The sequence below is a fragment of the Schistocerca gregaria genome, chromosome X (genome assembly GCF_023897955.1).
Source record: "Schistocerca gregaria isolate iqSchGreg1 chromosome X, iqSchGreg1.2, whole genome shotgun sequence".
Classification (NCBI taxonomy): domain Eukaryota; kingdom Metazoa; phylum Arthropoda; class Insecta; order Orthoptera; family Acrididae; genus Schistocerca; species Schistocerca gregaria.
In genome coordinates, this window is record NC_064931.1 from 129706261 (window position 1) to 129723332 (window position 17072).

At 44.0% G+C, this 17072-nt stretch overlaps 1 protein-coding gene across 1 annotated transcript in view; it reads left to right on the plus strand.

Moving 5' to 3' along the window:
• LOC126297767 (Down syndrome cell adhesion molecule-like protein Dscam2) overlaps positions 1 to 17072 on the plus strand; it is a 1507668-nt gene that overhangs the window by 1100421 nt on the left and 390175 nt on the right. The gene's annotated exons all lie outside the window — the stretch shown is intronic.

Genomic DNA, 17072 nt, shown 5'->3' on the forward strand with positions numbered 1-17072 from the left:
TACTCCATTCGCCTGATATCTTCTGTTTCAAGGTACTCCTCCACGATGGCACCTCAGTGGGGCCGTGCGTTACCATCCATCAGGAGAAAGGTGGGACCCACTGCACTCCTGAAAAGGCGGACATACTGGTGCAAAATGACGTCCCAATACAACTGACCTGCTACAGTTCCTCTGTAAAAGACATGCAGGGGTGTACGTGCACCAATCATAATACCACCCCACACCATCAAACCACAACCTCCATACAGGTCCCTTTCAAGGACTAAGGGGTTAGTATCTGGTTCTTGGTTCACGCCAGATGAAAACCCGGCGAGAATCACTGTTCAGATTGTACCTGGACACGTCCGTGAACATAAACTGGGACCACTGTTCCAATGACCATGTACTGTGTTCTTGAATCCAGGCTTTATGGGCTCTCCTGTGACCAGGGATCAGTGGAACGCACCTTGCAGGTCTCCGGGGGAATAAACCATGTCTATTCAGTCGTCTGTAGGCTGTTTGTCTGGAGACAACTGTTCCAGTGACTGCGATAAGGTCCCGAGCAAGGCTATCTGCAGCCGGCCGCGGTGGTCTAGCGGTTCTAGGCGCGCAGTCCGGAACCGCGCGACTGCTACGGTCGCAGGTTCGAATCCTGCCTCGGGCATGGGTGTGTGCATGTCCTTAGGTTAGTTAGGTTTAAGTAGTTCTACGTTCTCGGGGACTGATGACCAAAGTAGTTAAGTCCCATAGTGCTCAGAGCCATTTGAAGGCTATCTGCAGTACTCCGTAGCTGTCTGCGGGCACTGATTGTGAGATATCTTTCTTCTTGTTGTGTTGTACACTGTGGACGTCCCGTACTGTAGTGCCTGGACACGTTTCCTGTCTGCTGGAATCGTTGCCATGATCTTGAGATCACACTTTGTGATACACGGAGGGTCCGTGCTACGACCTGCTGTGTTTGACCAGCCTGCAGTCGCCCTAGTATTCTACCCCTCATAACGTTATCAATATGTGTTCTTTGAGCCATTTGCAACACACAGTCGTCATTAGCACGTCTGAAAACGTCTGCACACTTCCTCGCTGCACCGTACTCTGACATGCACAAACACACCTCTGCGTATGTGCACTGCTGCCAGAGCCACTGTGCGACGACCGCAGGTCAAATGCGCCGCATGGTCATACCCCGAGGCGATTTAAACCTGCAAACCGCCCATCAGAGCGTTGTTTCACCATGTATCAGCATTATCCTTAATTTATGAGCATGAGTGCAGTTAATACATGGTAGAAGACACAGATTTCAGTGTAGTCAGCTTTTAAATTGCATAGAGTCTTTGATTGGTTATTGCTGATATGACACTGTGCTCAGTGACTTGTTTCCACGCAGCAACTACAGAGCTTCTTAACATGGCCAAACAGGGATACGTAATATCTAAGGCAAAATGATAGCACCACGCAATTTTTTTTCCGAAATCAGGTTAGTTTCATTCACCTTCCTAATACACAATATTATTCCCCTCTCTTTTGGCTACATCCGTCCTACGCGACGTCCTTACGCCATCTTACTGGGTGGGACTGTATGCCCGCATGGAACCACTCTACTGGCCGACGTTGTAGCCAGCGTCTTGCTGCGTCAACAACTTCTCCAACACCCACGAACTGCATGTTACATTGGGCCAAACAGATGGAAGTCGGAAGGCGAGGCCAAGAGGGCACACACCTCTGAGCATACCAAATGGTGGACGAACGTATCAGCACTACCAACAGAGGCATCCAGTTGAGCAGCGAGGGGTTTTATTTCTATCCGTCGATCACCTCGAATGAGAGTGTTCGCACGTTCCAGCATCGCAGGAGTCACAGCTGCGTGGGATCAGCCGGACGCGTGAGACCGGACAGGTTTTCGCGACGTTGTTGCGATGATGACAGACGCCTCGCCTAACTGCTTCCCATGCTTTTGTTTACTCGCAGGTCTCTGTAGGCGTTCTGCAAGCACCTCTGAATATTTGCGATGCTGCGTTATCCACCAATAGAAACTCAATGAGAGTTCTCTGCTGGGAACTTCCTTTGTTCTAGGCGCCATTTTGAATGCTACGCATTGCACCGTCAGTTGTTGGATGTTCATGAAACTGTATGAGCTCAAGCAGGAGTTTTCCACGAGGTCCCACGACAAATTCCGTACTCTTTAAACCGAAACTTGCGGGGAAAAATAATGTATTGCATTACTTGTAGAACGCGCTCGTATTAATAGCAGTTTTACACCACTTAACTGTAGTACGAAGATGGGACGTGGTAATAGCTAAATGTTCACTTGTTCTGATCTCTCTCTAACTCTGATATTATACTATCGAGGATATTCGCTATTGGACCAGAGGTTTTAGTCATAGTCACCAAGACAGCTATGGAATAACTGAATATTGTAGTGTTACACTGGTTCTAAGAGCATGATAATGAATTCACCACTTTGAAATCTTGGCCTGATTTGAACCCGATGGAACACATCTGGGACGCTATCGATAGCTTTCCGTCGAAGCCCATTGGAGTACACTTTCGGTACCCTGAGGTGTGCACATAGCTGGCAGCAACCGCCAAGTTTTCCGAATTCGATCTACCGTTTTATGTCTTTCTGCAACACATTTCTTACAACCCTAAGTGATATGTAACCCACCGATGCCGTTAAGAATGGTACTTTGATACCATCCGATTCGGCCAAACACACAAGAACTCGATAGAGACAAAAAAATCAGTTTTAAGACTAATATTCAAAAATTTTAATTTTGGATCCTCTTCTCATTTGAATTGCGAAGTTGATCTCGTTTCATCACTATTTCGGTGGGTTCTAGACATATGATATTCACTGTTGTGTTCGTTCTTAATAGCTTGTCTGAAATTTACTTTGCCCGAAGAAACTCGGACGCAACGTTCTCGAGAAAAAAGATTGGTACATTACAACTGGCACACCCTATGTAAGTGTTTCATAGAACATGTTATTTTTATTACGACCTTCGGTACCTTCAGTAAAACAACACCCATGAGAGCCGAAGCAGAAATCCGGATATTTAGATGCGTTCGAGGGGGTCACATATGAGGGCTGAAGGAGGCTGGATGCTCATTTTACGCTGCTGCGCGCTGTATGGACTCCATCGCTGCTTGCCGTTTGGCTTCGTGTACGGCGTACGGGAAAGTCTAGCGGGTCACATTTAGTAGAAGAATCCTAAGGAAATACAATCCGAAAACAAAGGAAGTAGGTTACAGTACGCTTGTTCGCCCACTGCTTGAATACTGCTCAGCAGTGTGGGATCCGTACCAGATAGAAGAGATAGAGAAGATCCAACGGAGAGCAGCGCGCTTCGTTACAGGATCATTTAGTAATCGCGGAAGCGTTACGGAGATGATAGATAAACTCCAGTGGATGACTCTGCAGGAGGGACGCTCAGTAGCTCGGTACGGGCTTTTGTTGAAGTTTCGAGAACATACCTTCACCAAGGAGTCAAGCAGTATATTGCTCCCTCCTACGTATATCTCGCGAAGAGACCATGAGGATAAAATCAGAGAGATTAGAGTCCACACAGAGGCATACCGACAATCCTTCTTTCCACGAACAATACGAGACTGGAATAGAAGGGAGAAACGATAGAGGTACTCAGGGTACCCTCCACCACACACCGTCAAGTGCCTTGCGGAGTGTGGGAGTAGATGTAGATGTAGATAGGAGTCTTACTTTTGTCTTGTCGGCAAACACCAGGCGCGTCCGCAGTTGGAACTATTTGGTAGCACACGTCTCGATAACTTGGTTTCATACTGTTGAGCACGGCTTATGCAGTAATTAACTAAAACATTATGACCACTGTCCACCGCGAGACTGGATGCTGTGTAGTACGTTTGCACGCACGGACGTGCTAAGTAAAGCATATAAGCGTAGCACAGACGAATCTGGAATCATTCCCTCTCCAACGTCAACGGCAGTTCGCCTTTGACCTGACACTGGCCGTAAAGTAGAGCCTTTGATTCAATTCTACCAAGATACACAGTTACCAGGTGCGCCATTCCTACAGCGCTGTTACCCTGCATCGCAGGCAAAAAATGGTTCAAATGGTTCTAAGCACTATGGAACTCAACATCTGAGGTCATCAGTCCCCAAGACTTAGAACTACTTAAACCTAACTAACCTAAGGACATCACACACATCCATGTCCGAGGCAGGATTCTAACCTGCGACCGTAGCAGCAGCGAAGTTCCGGACTGAAGCGCCTAGAACCGCTGGGTCACAGCGGACGTCCATTCCAGGCAGCCCTGTTCCATGTAACAGTGAGACTGCATGATATCTCGGTGTCAACTTAGACCGCTGTCTGCCGTGTAGCGTGGGGCCAACACAGCCTAAACGTCAGGAACAAACCCAACGGTCGACTCAACAAGATGTACCTATTCTTGGATCTATCTTCCAGCCGACCGCCGCATCTTGATATCATATTTCACAGAGCCCTGCTCCGCTCTGTACTAAAATACGGTGCCTTCGGCTGAGGTCAAGCCACTGAACCGCGCGTACGGTCTCTACGAAGAGTACAGAACTGTTCACTGCAGTTAGCATTGCACCTCCCAAGAACCTTCCCGACAGTTCAGCTGCACGAAGGGGCTACCATCCCACCTCCCAGGGATCGATCTAGAGAGGCTTCCCGTATGTTCTACGACAACATGCGGTGGTCACACAACGCGAAGATCCAGGAGCTAGTTCGGATAATTCAGTGTACCGTCCATACGCGATGGGATAAAAGCTAGCTGCATAGACAGCAAATGTCGATTCACTACAAATTGGATAAACACGAAGATCATCATGACTTGACACCGACCAGCACTGCCGTTTAGTAAAAAAAAAATACGAGCTGACCTAGTATGGTCCTATGTTTGCGACTAGATTCAAGACTTCCTTGGAGACAGAACTCAATACGCCGCTCTTAGAGGAACAAAATAAGCAGATATAAATGTAATTTCCGGAGTATCCAAAGGACATATGAAAGAACTGCTACTGTTTACAATGTGGAAAAATGATACATTAGAAAGCGTCCGAAGCTGTTTAAGGCTCTTCTCAAATGATGCAGTTGCCTATAAGATAGTAGCAACACCAGAAGACAGCATCGATTTGAAGAATGACCTGTAGAGGATTGATGAATGGCGCAGGCTCTGCAGTGGACCCTGGACGTAAATACAATGAGGTAACAAAAGTCATGGGATACCTCCCAATATAGCGTAGGATCTCCTTTTGGCTGACGAAGTTCAGCAACTCCACGTGGCATGGATTTAACAAGTCGCTGGAAGTCCCCTGTTGGAATATTGAGCCCATAATTGCGAAAGTGTTGCATGGTTCAAATGGCTCTGAGCACTATGGGGCTTAACATCTGAGGTCATGAGTCCCCTAGAAATTAGAAATATTTAAACCTAACTAAACTAAGGACATCACATACATCCATGCCCGAGGCAGGATTCGAATCTGCGACCAGTCGAGCGGTTCCGGACTGAAGCGCCTAGAACCGCTCGGCCACTGCGGCCAGCAAAGTGTTGCATTTGCAGGATTTTGTGCCCGAACTGACCTCTCGAGTATGTCCCATAAATGTACGATGAGATTAATTTCGGGCCATGTAGGTGACCAAATCATTCGCTCGAATTGGGCCAGAACGTGCTTCAAATCAGTCGCGAAGAACTGTGGTCCAGTGACATGGTGCATTATTATCCATAAAATTTCAATCGTTGTTTGGGAACATGAAGTCCAAGAGTGGTTGCTATGGTCTCAAAGTAGCCGAACATAACCATTTCAAGTCAATGATTGGTTCAGTTAGACCGGAGGACACAGTCCATTCCATGTAAACATAACCCACAACTTTATGGTTGCACAGCACTTTGTTGACTTAGGTCCACGGATTCGTGGGGCTTGTGCAACCACCAATGCTACCATTAGCTCTTAACAACTGAAATTGGGACTCATCTGACTAGGCGACGGTTTTTAAGTCGTCTAGGGTGCAATGGGGGTGATCACGAGACCAGGAGAGACGCTACAGGCGATGGCGTGCTTTTAGCTAAGGCACTCTCGTCGGTTGTCTGCTGTCATAGCCCATTAACTTCATATTACGCCGCACTGTCCTAACGGATACGTTCATCGTACGCCCCACATTGATTTCTACGCTTATTTCATGTAGTGTTGCTTGTCTGTTAGCACTGACAGCTCTACGCAACCGCCACTGCTCTCGGTCGTTAAGTGAGGACCATGGTCCTCTGCGTTGTCGTTGTGAGAGGTAATGCCTGAAATTTGGTACTATAGGCACACTCTTGAAATTTATAGGAACCGCGTGACCCGTGATTAAACATACCGTACCACATATCTTTGCAAACCCAATAAGGACTTCTTGATTCCGTACCACGTACAATCACTGGCATATTGCGTTCCGAAGGCGAACAACCCGCTGTTAAACGAGGTGTCATAATGTTATGGCTTATCAGCATAGTTTACTGGACACAATTTTAGCCATCCTCCTTAAAATGTCATACTGGTTGACTTGGAAGACTCTGGATAGTGTAGACTGGTAACAGGTGGTCTCATCACCCTCCACCACTAACTTAGGTCATGGAAATGTAGCGGTGTGTGCGTGCCATTCGGTTTTATCAGACAAGCACAATAAGATGAGCCGACATCGAGACTTGACAGGATCGCCGAAAGGAGGTACCACTTATGGACATGTTCATTGCCATATAGTCAATGAATATGCCCAGAATAAGATTTTCACTCTGCATCGGAGTGTGCGCTGATATGAAACTTCCTGCAGATTAAAACGTGTGCCGGATCGAGACTCGAGCTCGGGACCTTTGCCCTTCGCGGGAAAGTGCTCTACCATCTGAGCTACCCAAGCACGACTCACGCCCCGTCCTCACAGCTTCACTTCTGCTAGTACCTCGTCTCCTACATTCCAAACTTTACAGAAGCTCTCCTGCCTCACAGCTTTATTTCTGCCAGTACCTCGTCTCCTACCTTCCAAGCTTTACAGAAGCTCTCCTGCGAAGAGGAGACCTTCTGTAAAGTTTGGAAGGCAGGAGACTAGGTACTAGCAGAAGCGAAGCTGTGAGGACGGGGCGTCGTGAGTCGTGCTTGGGTAGTTCAGATGGTAGAGCACTTGCCCGCGAAAGGCAAAGGTCCCGGGTTCGAGTCTCGATCCGGCACACAGTTTTAATCTGCCAGGAAGTTTCAATGGATATGTCCAGCTTGTTAGTGTATCAGTCGGTCTGAAATGGTGTATGACTCGCAGTCATGTAACACGAGATCATATCGAAAGAAAAACCTAGACGTGACAGTCTGGTGAAATCTCATGCACCGCGCGACTGTTATGGTCGCAGGTTCGAATCCTTACTCGCTCATGGATGTGTGTCATGTCCTTAGATTAGTTAGGTTTAAGTAGTTCTAAGTTCTAGGGGACTGATGACCTCAGATGTTAAGTCACATAGTTCTCAGGGTCATTTGAACCATTTGAACTCTCATGCCTTGTAAATGACAATCGGTTTCAAACCCAGTACAAACGGCTGCTGTCAGCAACTTCAGGTCCATCGCAACCAGTCTCTGAGCGAGTATTGCAAAGGGACTTGCATGTAACGCACATTTTGAATCTGATACCTCGCACAAGGCCATAGCTCACAGTAGCACATAAAGCTGCATGTCTTCATAACGCCAAAGAATACGGAAATTGGGCAGTAGCTGACTGAAAGCATCTAATGTAAACCGATGAGGCGCAATTTCACCTACTTTTAAATGATGCAAGGCGTCAAGTGCACATTCAAGTTAACGTTTACATGAAGCAGAATGTTTATTTCAACACACTCTGTGATCTAAGTTGCCCTTTCTTCAGCATCTTCATGATGATTATGCTGTGCACTGTCGTCTTCCAAGATGACAACAGCCGTGCTCACAGGGTTACACACATTCGTTATTGTATGCCAAAACTCTGGTGCGCTATCGCACTTCGATTAATTCGCTAAATCAACCAATCGTAATTACTTGGAAAATGTCTGAGGCTAATTGGAATAGTGAGTGGAACGGAACAATAAACATCCTCTCAATGTGGTAGCTGCATGGGATCTTGTAATTAATTATTGATTTTGCTTTGGTTTTCAGTATGAGGACTTTTGGAGCCTTAATAAGAAACTGCAACAATCACTTGCCATTTTGACCGCCAACATCATTGGACAGTTTTAACAGGTTAACGCCCACACTCATACCGCGGTCACTTCATAATATTTCCTCACAGCGGTGTAGAATAGTCAGTCACATCGCCGCACTTATCCCCAGTCGAAATGTCGATGTTATTAATGGGTCTTTTTGTTGCGGCTCTATTCGCACATACTAAATTTTGCGAAAATCCGTATGTCATGTGATGAAGTAGCAAGAAAACTAAGTGAATAGGTTTCAGAAATTCTATATTGAGAAGCCTGGATACTGGCATGGCAGCCCCATGCTGTACTAAAATACGCTGTATTTGTCTGTTTGGCACAGTATGTATTATTCTAAAATAGTCAAATAGCAATAAAGCTTCCTGGGCGGTGTGGCCGAGCGGTTCTAGGCGCTTCAGTTAGGAACCGCGCGAATGATACAGTTGCAGGTTCGAATCCTGCCTCGTGCATGGATGTGTGTGATGCCAAAATGGTTCAAATGGCTCGGAGCACTATGGGACTTAACATCACTATGGGACTTACCGTCATCAATCCCCTAGAACTTAGAACTACTTAAACATAGCTAACCTAAGGACATCACACAACACCCAGCTATCACGAGGCAGAGAAAATCCCTGAACCAGCCGGGAATCGAACCCGCGAACCCAGGCGTAGGAAGCGAGAACGCTATCGCACGACCACGAGATGCGGGCTGTGTGATGTCCATAGGTTAGTTAGGTTTAAGTAGTTCTAAGATATGTGGGGCTGATGATCTCAGATGTTAAGTCCCATAGTGCTCAGAGCCATTTGAACTATTTTTAAAGTAATAAAGTTTGGCATTTACGACGTTTTCTAGTGAAACACTACCGTTATCCACCTCTTAGTTGTTCACTTCACTGCAGAGACTCCGATCGTTTGGACCCTTCCAGCTTTTCTGAAATGGATGCTCATTTTTAACGATAACTTTACATCCTCATTTTTTAGAGACATTTTCCTCATACGAGAATTTATTGTAGGCAGTTATAGAATCTCACAACACACTACGGATATTGGTCCACAATTCCGCCCATCTGTAATTTCATCCTTGTGAACAAGAGTGGTCGATTCCTTGGTTTATTCTGTTAACTGCGCTAGAGTCTCGCACAGATTTCGCTTAAAAACCGAGCTGACACCGCAGCCCATAGATGCAAAACGACATAACAGCAACCCTTATCCCAGTCAACAAAGAAAGAAAAGGTCGATTATCGGAAATAATTCGCGTAGTCGCACATTTTCGTACAGTGGTAGGTTTGAGCGCCATGAACATCTTAATCAAAATCGTCACCGTTGGGGTGTGAGCTTGGGAGGGGGAGGGGAGCGGGACGTTTAAAGGTCATTTTTTTCCTTGAATAACTCGAAAACCGAGGCTCCTAACGAAAGTGTTTCCCACACAAAATAATACTACATTAAATTTCATTAAAAACTTTTTTTTAGTCCTTCACTTTCTATGAGTAATAACAGGGACATTCAAAGTAACACATTTATTTTTCTGAAAGCAGATTATTCAGGATTCCCATAAACCATTTTATTCCTCTCTCCAGACGTTAGAGCCAACGTCTTGCTGTATCAATAACCTCACCATCATCCACGTACTGCTTCGTGCAGAGAGCATCCTTCATTGAGCCAAACAGATGGAAGTAGGGAAGTGCGAGATCCGGTCTGTATGGTGCATGAGGAAGAGCAATGCAATGAGGTTTTGTGAGCTTCTCTCGGGTGGGTAGACTTGCGCGAAGCGTTGCGTTTTCATGGAGAAGTTCGTCTGCATTTTTGTGGCGACAACCTGAACTGTTTAGGATTCCTTGAAAAATGTTTTGCTAAAATTTCCCCCGAAGGTTTCTATACTTGCACTCATATTTTTGTTATAGATGCAGGAATCGCTATTAATTATGTCTGTCGGGCTCCATTAGTTTATTATGAACCGAAATGCAACAGTCTCAGTTTAGTACACATTTTAGAAATGTTACTATTAAACAAAAGTCCATCTTTGTCTCTTTATCATCCTTTATAATGTACTTTTGACATAGTACTGATCCAATAAGGAAATCTGTGACACTGACTCTGCAGAAATGAAACAATATCGAGGCGTTCGCTCGAAGCATTTTCTCAAATCTGTGATGTCAGCTACATTATAGTAAGTACGCGCATATATCGGCAAACTGTTTCGTCGTTTCACCCGCATGTATCCTTTTTTCTTACTAAATAACCAACTTTGGCAAGTGTCAAGTTTACAGAATAAAAAAATCATACAGTAGTTCTCGAACACTAGGGTCTCAAGGAGAAGAACATCTTTTTTAATTTCTACCATTTTATTTATACATCCATTCAGGAAGAATACTGAATTAAGGCTACACCTTCAGGCGTTCCAGCAGTATACACAAAACTGGAATGTAAATAAACCCCATCGGCATTGCAAACAACAGAAGTAATTAAATCGGAACAAGCTACTAATGAAATTCGTGTTTTGCTAAGGTAATGCAAGGAAAAATAAATGGAAAGGTCTGACAAGCAAATCACAGTAACCAACTAGCTCTAAGAGAGCACACCGGATGTTGGCGAAATATTTAAGTTCCCCTAGAAATGTTAATGCGCACTATACAGAGTGTAATAAAATGGTACGGCCAAACTTTCAGGAAATTTTTCTCACACATACAGAAATAAAATGTACTGTATGGACATGGTTCCGTAAACAATTTATTTCCTTGTTAGAATTCATTTTTTATTTTTCTTCACAATGATATTAATCAAATGGTTCAAATGGCTCCGAGCACTATGAGACTCAACATCTGAGGTCATCAGTCCCCTAGAACTTAGAGCTACTTAAACCTAACTAACCTAAGATCATCACACACATCCATGCCCGAGGCAGGATTCGAACCTGCGAACGTAGCGGTCGCGCGGTTCCAGACTGAAGCGCCTAGAACCGCTCGGCTACCCCGGCCGGCTGATATTAATCGCGAGGAACATAATTAGTATGAATCACACTTAACAAACAGAATGCAAAAAGTTGTACTGAATATTTCAAACAATGTTGGAAGAACAGGAAAAAAATTAATGACAAGGGATAAATCAGGAAGGGAGTCCCACGAGCTATTTGATTGACAAGTAGCGGCTCCGGTCTCGTAAACTGACATACGGCCGGCAGAGTGGTGTGCTAACCACATGGCCCTCCATATTCACATCGGGTGACGCCTGTGGGCTGAGGATGACACGGCGGCCGGTCGGTACCGTTGGGCCTTCCAAGGCCTGTTCGGACGGTGTTTAGTGTAGTACATACAGGAGGGTCATTAACATAAATGGACAAATAGGCGTAAAATAGAAGATAGGTTGAATTTTTCGGCGGAAACAAGTAATATGTGAACCAGATATATAAATTTAGTTTTGCCTGAGTCATTGGATATAAAAATAGTGGGAAACTTAGTTTTTCTTAAATATGCCTTTGTAAGTGTGTGAGAGTAACAAGGACAGCTGGATAGATGCCAGTGGTAGGTATGCGCAGAAAGCGTTCATAAGCTGAGTAACGTTTCCTTAATGTGAAACGAACTGAAGAGCGGAAGATCCTTTGTGGAAACCAGGCGAGGGCGAGACATCCATCTGCTAACAAGAAGGGTAGTAATGAGAGGCTGGCGCCTATCGGCTGTTGAGTGGTGGAACACATTCTGTGCTCGAGTGTAATGACTTTCTTTCATCTCTTAACTACGTAACGTAATGATAGATATACAGAGTCGAGTAAAGCTGTAGCCACCAGCTGCGTGTAACCAGGAGCTGCACTTGATAGTGTTACTCATCGTACATGTATACCTAAATGCGAAGAGGCTAACGCTACATACTGTACACTATAGATCGCAGCTCGGCAAGTGATTGACGATTCCGTGAGCTGTCATCATTATTATCCCTCACGCATGTTGCATCAAGCTGTACTTTGCTGTCTGTACCGTAATGTCTGTCACTGAAGTACCCTGGATTTCGCATTATCTACTCTTTCTGCCAATCGTATTTATTATAAAAAATAATCTTATTAAATAGCCTATAATGAAATAAAAACATATTTCGTGCGAATATAAAGCTAAATGTTGAAGTGTATCTTTGGTTTTGTTTTCGATGGATTTTAAAATTGATTAAATGTATCTGGACGGAGTTTCAATTTTGAGAGTAGTCAGTTTTCAGCTATACAAGCCACCATCTTTGCTGTCTACGGTTCCAGTGTATGTGGAGTGATGATTTACCATAACAAATGTTAGTTTTACGGGAGAATTGCTTAAAAGAGACTTATGAGCTCATAAAATAGTTTTGGGGCACGTACGTGTGATATTTGGTACACTTTTCTTAAAAAAAGTGAGAGGATACTTTCATTCGTGTTTATAAACTGAAACGTATGTATGCAATTTTTATATGTGTGGAAGTAATGTTAGTTGGGACTGCATTATGGATGCAATCAAACAGCTTGCTAACTGTAGAAGTATAGCACGTTGATTCTGGGTCTATGGAATCACCTACGAGGAGCCTGTCATAAGATGATGACAGTGACACATATCCAAACGAGGCACCATTTTGACAAACTCTCTAGATTAGAAATCTGAGGGCTTTGTATTATTTGACAAAAATAAACGAGGACGTAACATTTTTAGCGTACTTTAGCCGTAGAGAATATAATTGGTAACAAAGCTAGTTGTCAGTACGTGTATTATTGGTATGGCATACCGTATTTTCAAAACATGCGCTAATTCCTTTCAATAGTGGTAGATAAAGTAGGTGGCAAACTTCGGTTCATTGACAGTTACTGCGCAAAAATACGGTCAGTCTACAAAGAAAATGGTTTTCAAAATACTGCTGTGATCCATTCTAGAACATTACTCAAGTGTGTTGGACTAACAAGGGATATTATTTGCGATCAAAGGACAGTAGGAATGGTCTCAGGTTTTTTTAACAGTGAGAGAGCGTTACGGAGATGATGAGAGAACACAACTGACCGAGGCTTGAAAATGGCCTCTTACTATCCCATCAAAGCCTACTTACGAAGTTTAAAGAAACAGCTTTAATTAATGAATCTAGGAATATACTAAAACCCTCTCTGTGTCGCTCTCGTAGGGATAGTAAAGAGAAGATTAGACTAATTATAAAGCTCATAGAGTTGTTTATGCAGTCATTGTTTCTGCGCTTCATACGTGACTGAAGCGGGAAAAAACCCTAAAAACTGGTACATTGGGAAGTACACTCTGCCATGCACTTCACAGGGGTTGGTAGAGTGTGGATACAATTGTAGATGTAGATGCTTATTCTCCATATTCACTAATAACTTTTGAAAATTTAAGTGTGGAAGAATTCGCTAATACATAATTAAGTCGACATGGCAGTAGGCATCAAATAATAGTCAGAATCTTAGTCTTTTTTTTTTTTTTTTTTACGGCTGTGACAGACGTGTACCGTCTACCGCTAGGTTTTTTTGTCTGCAACATCATCGGCAACTTGTAATTTCATAGATTGAAAAATACGCCAAAGAATCTACATCTGACAATAAGGTTTTCTTGTTCTTTAGAAGCAAAACCGAAGGTGAGTCGAACTCTTGTTTCTCAGACGAAACGTCACAGCGCAATCTGTTGATCATTCCCATTACGGACGAGAGCTGCCAGCTCTTCCATCTTCCCCGTCGATTTCAATCTCTCTGGAGGTGCACTGGCCGCAGCCCAGAGGGAAAAAAACCTCTGGAAATGACGTGGAACGTCGACGGTCTGAAGTGAATGAAATGGCTTCGCGAGCGCAGATTTCCGTCCGGTGCGCCAACGCCGGTAACTAAAGGCTCAAATCGGAGCTCTTTCTCTCCAGCACGCAGCTCAACTCTGCCGCTAGGGATTAAATTAAGCGGACTCCCCTCTAAAACGAAAAACTGTTCCACTAGTTTAAAGCAGTTGGTATAATTCATCACTGTAATAATCATTTAATCGAGCGGCATCTAGTTCCTTAATCCTTTCAGTAAACGAATTTGTGCGTTCAAATACCCATAGCTAACTGGGTGAAATAGAGCACAGCATGACGAAAGTCACTCGTCACTAAGGTATGTAGCAAATTATCTGGTTAGAGTCTTACGCCTATTTTATGTGCGTGTCTTTTCTGTATCACCCTATTACCATTTACATTGTATATTGGAATATTTACCAGAGGGCAATCTGGAAACATATGTTCAGTTTGCTACAAACAAACAGTGCATGTCAAGAAACATTGGTTACAGACTGCTGCTAAATCAAATAATTTTTTCTCATGACTTTCAGTGTTTCTCGGCCTATCCGTAATTATATCTTATTTATTCAGCTGTGTAATTGCTGAATAATCTGAACGCAGTACGATCAGAATTCAACATCTTGCCAAAGTCGAGATGATTAGAGTCAGAATTCTGTTTTAGTTAAACAAAGCTGAAGAATGAACAGACTGTGGCCGATATAAAACTTCCTAGTACTCACTATAAATGTTTTAGGGAAATCGTGGAACATTTAAATGCCGATAGGGAGATTAAGATTTGTAACACGCTATGCCTGAGTATGAGACCAGTGTTCTAAAAAGAAATTCCGAATACGATATTTACTTCAATAAGATTGGAATAGTGTACCCTTCGCACATTTGGGTTATATACTACTGGACATTAAAATTGCTGCACCACGAAGATGACGTACTACAGACGCGAAATTTAACCGACAGCAAGAAGATGCTGGGATATACAAATGATTAGCTTTTCAGAGCATTCACACAAGGTTGGCAACGGTGGCGACACCTACAACGCGCTGACATAAGGAAAGCTACCAATCGATTTCTCATACACAGCAGTTGACCGGCGTTTCCTGGTGAAACGTTGTTGTGACGCCTCGTGTAAGGAGGAGAAATGCGTACCATCACGTTTCCGACTTTGATAAAGGTCGGATTGTAGCCTATCGTAATTGCGGTTTATCGTATCGCGACATTGCTGTTCACGTTGGTCGAGATCAAATGACTGTTAGAAGAATATGGAATCGGTGGGTTCAGGAGAGGAATACGGAACGCCGTGCTGGATACCAACTGCCTTGTATTCCTAGCAGTCGAGATGACAGGCATCTTATCCGCATGGCTGTAACGGATCGTGCAGCCACGTTTCGATCCCTGAGTCAACAGATGGGGACGTTTGCAAGACAACAACCATCTGCACGAACCGTTCGACGACGTTTGCAACAGCACGGACTAGCAGCTCGGAGACCATGACTGCGGTTACCCTTGACGCTGCATCACATACAGGAGCGCCTACGATGGTGTACTCAACGACGAACCTGGGTGCACGAATGGCAAAACATCATTTTTTCGTATGACTCCAGGTTCTGTTTACAGCATCATGATGATCGCATCCGTGTTTGGCGACATCGCGGTGAACGCACATTGGAAGCGTGCATTCGACATCGCCTTACTGGCGTATCACCCGGCGTGATGGTATGGGGTGCCATCGGTTACACGTCTCGGTCACCTCTTGTTCGCATTGACGGCACTTTGAACAGTGGATGTTCAATATCAGATGTGTTACGACCCGTGGCTCTACCCTTCATTCGATCCCTGCGAAACCCTACATTTCAGCAGGATAATGCACGACCGCATGTTGCAGGTGCTGTACGGTCCTTTCTGGATACAGAAAATGTTCGACTGCTGCCCTTGCCAGCACATTCTCCAAATCTGTCACCAACTGAAAACGTCTGGTCAATGGTGGCCGAGAAACTGGCTCGTCACAATAGGCCAGTCACGTTGTGAAGCTGCATGGGCAGTTGTACCTTTACACGCCATCCAAGCTCTGTTTGACTCAATGCCCAAGCGTATCAAGGCCGTTATTACGGCCAGAGGTGGTTGTTCTGGGTACTGATTTCTCAGGATCTATGCACTCAAATTGCGTGAAAATGTAATCACATGTCAGTTCTGGTATAATATATTTGTCCAATGAATACCCGTTTATCATGTGCATTTCTTCTTGGTGTTGCAATTTTCATGGCCAGTAGTGTACATGCATCAGTGGTTGTAATATGTCCTGGAGATACACGATTTTGGAATAGAAAATGTAAACACCATCCGACAAAAATAACACAGTGGTTTACTTCCTCTTCTGTGTGGTGGACTTTCTCAAAAATTTGTAAAGAGTTACATATGTTTCCCCAGTTCGTGGTCATAGCTACCTGCCAAACAACCAGGGTTTTTCACTTATTTCTGCTCAACGCAGGAAGACTACCACCGCCAAACTTCCCAAAACCTCAAAATCTCCAAAGCCAGCATTCAGGCTTTAGGGTTTTAGGGTGTTCGATCTATGAAGTTTCACTTTTAAAACCAAAGCTAAATATTTGCGAGACCCATACCATTGTATTTGGAGCCGTCATATCATCATAGCTCCGAAGTTCATAGCTCCTGACACAATGAGCCTGCTGAGGGTGAAGACGTATTAACACTTGCGGAATACCTTGAATAATGTGCAAACAAAAGAACTACTCAAGACTGTTTGGTACAGCCGCATCAGCTGATTCGTATACAACCAGTTATGACTATGAAACAGGCAATGATGAGAATAGTGAAAGAGGTGAAGATTAATGTCTGTAAATGGCTTTGTATGTTGTATATCACATTTTCAGTCCTTTTATCTTTCATAAATAACTAACACAAATCGTAAGATATTACTTCAATATGACAATAACATCTAGCTCAGAGCATGTAACTATCTGTAACTATAATATTATTATTCAAAATATTAGTGGCGCTTTTATTGAATTCCGCAGAAACCCCATCAGTCCAATCCATTTTCCTTCTCCACACCCACAGAATATAATTTGCTATCATTCAATTACTTCTGATAAAATTCTTCATGCCTACAGTATATTTAGACAAAAGAA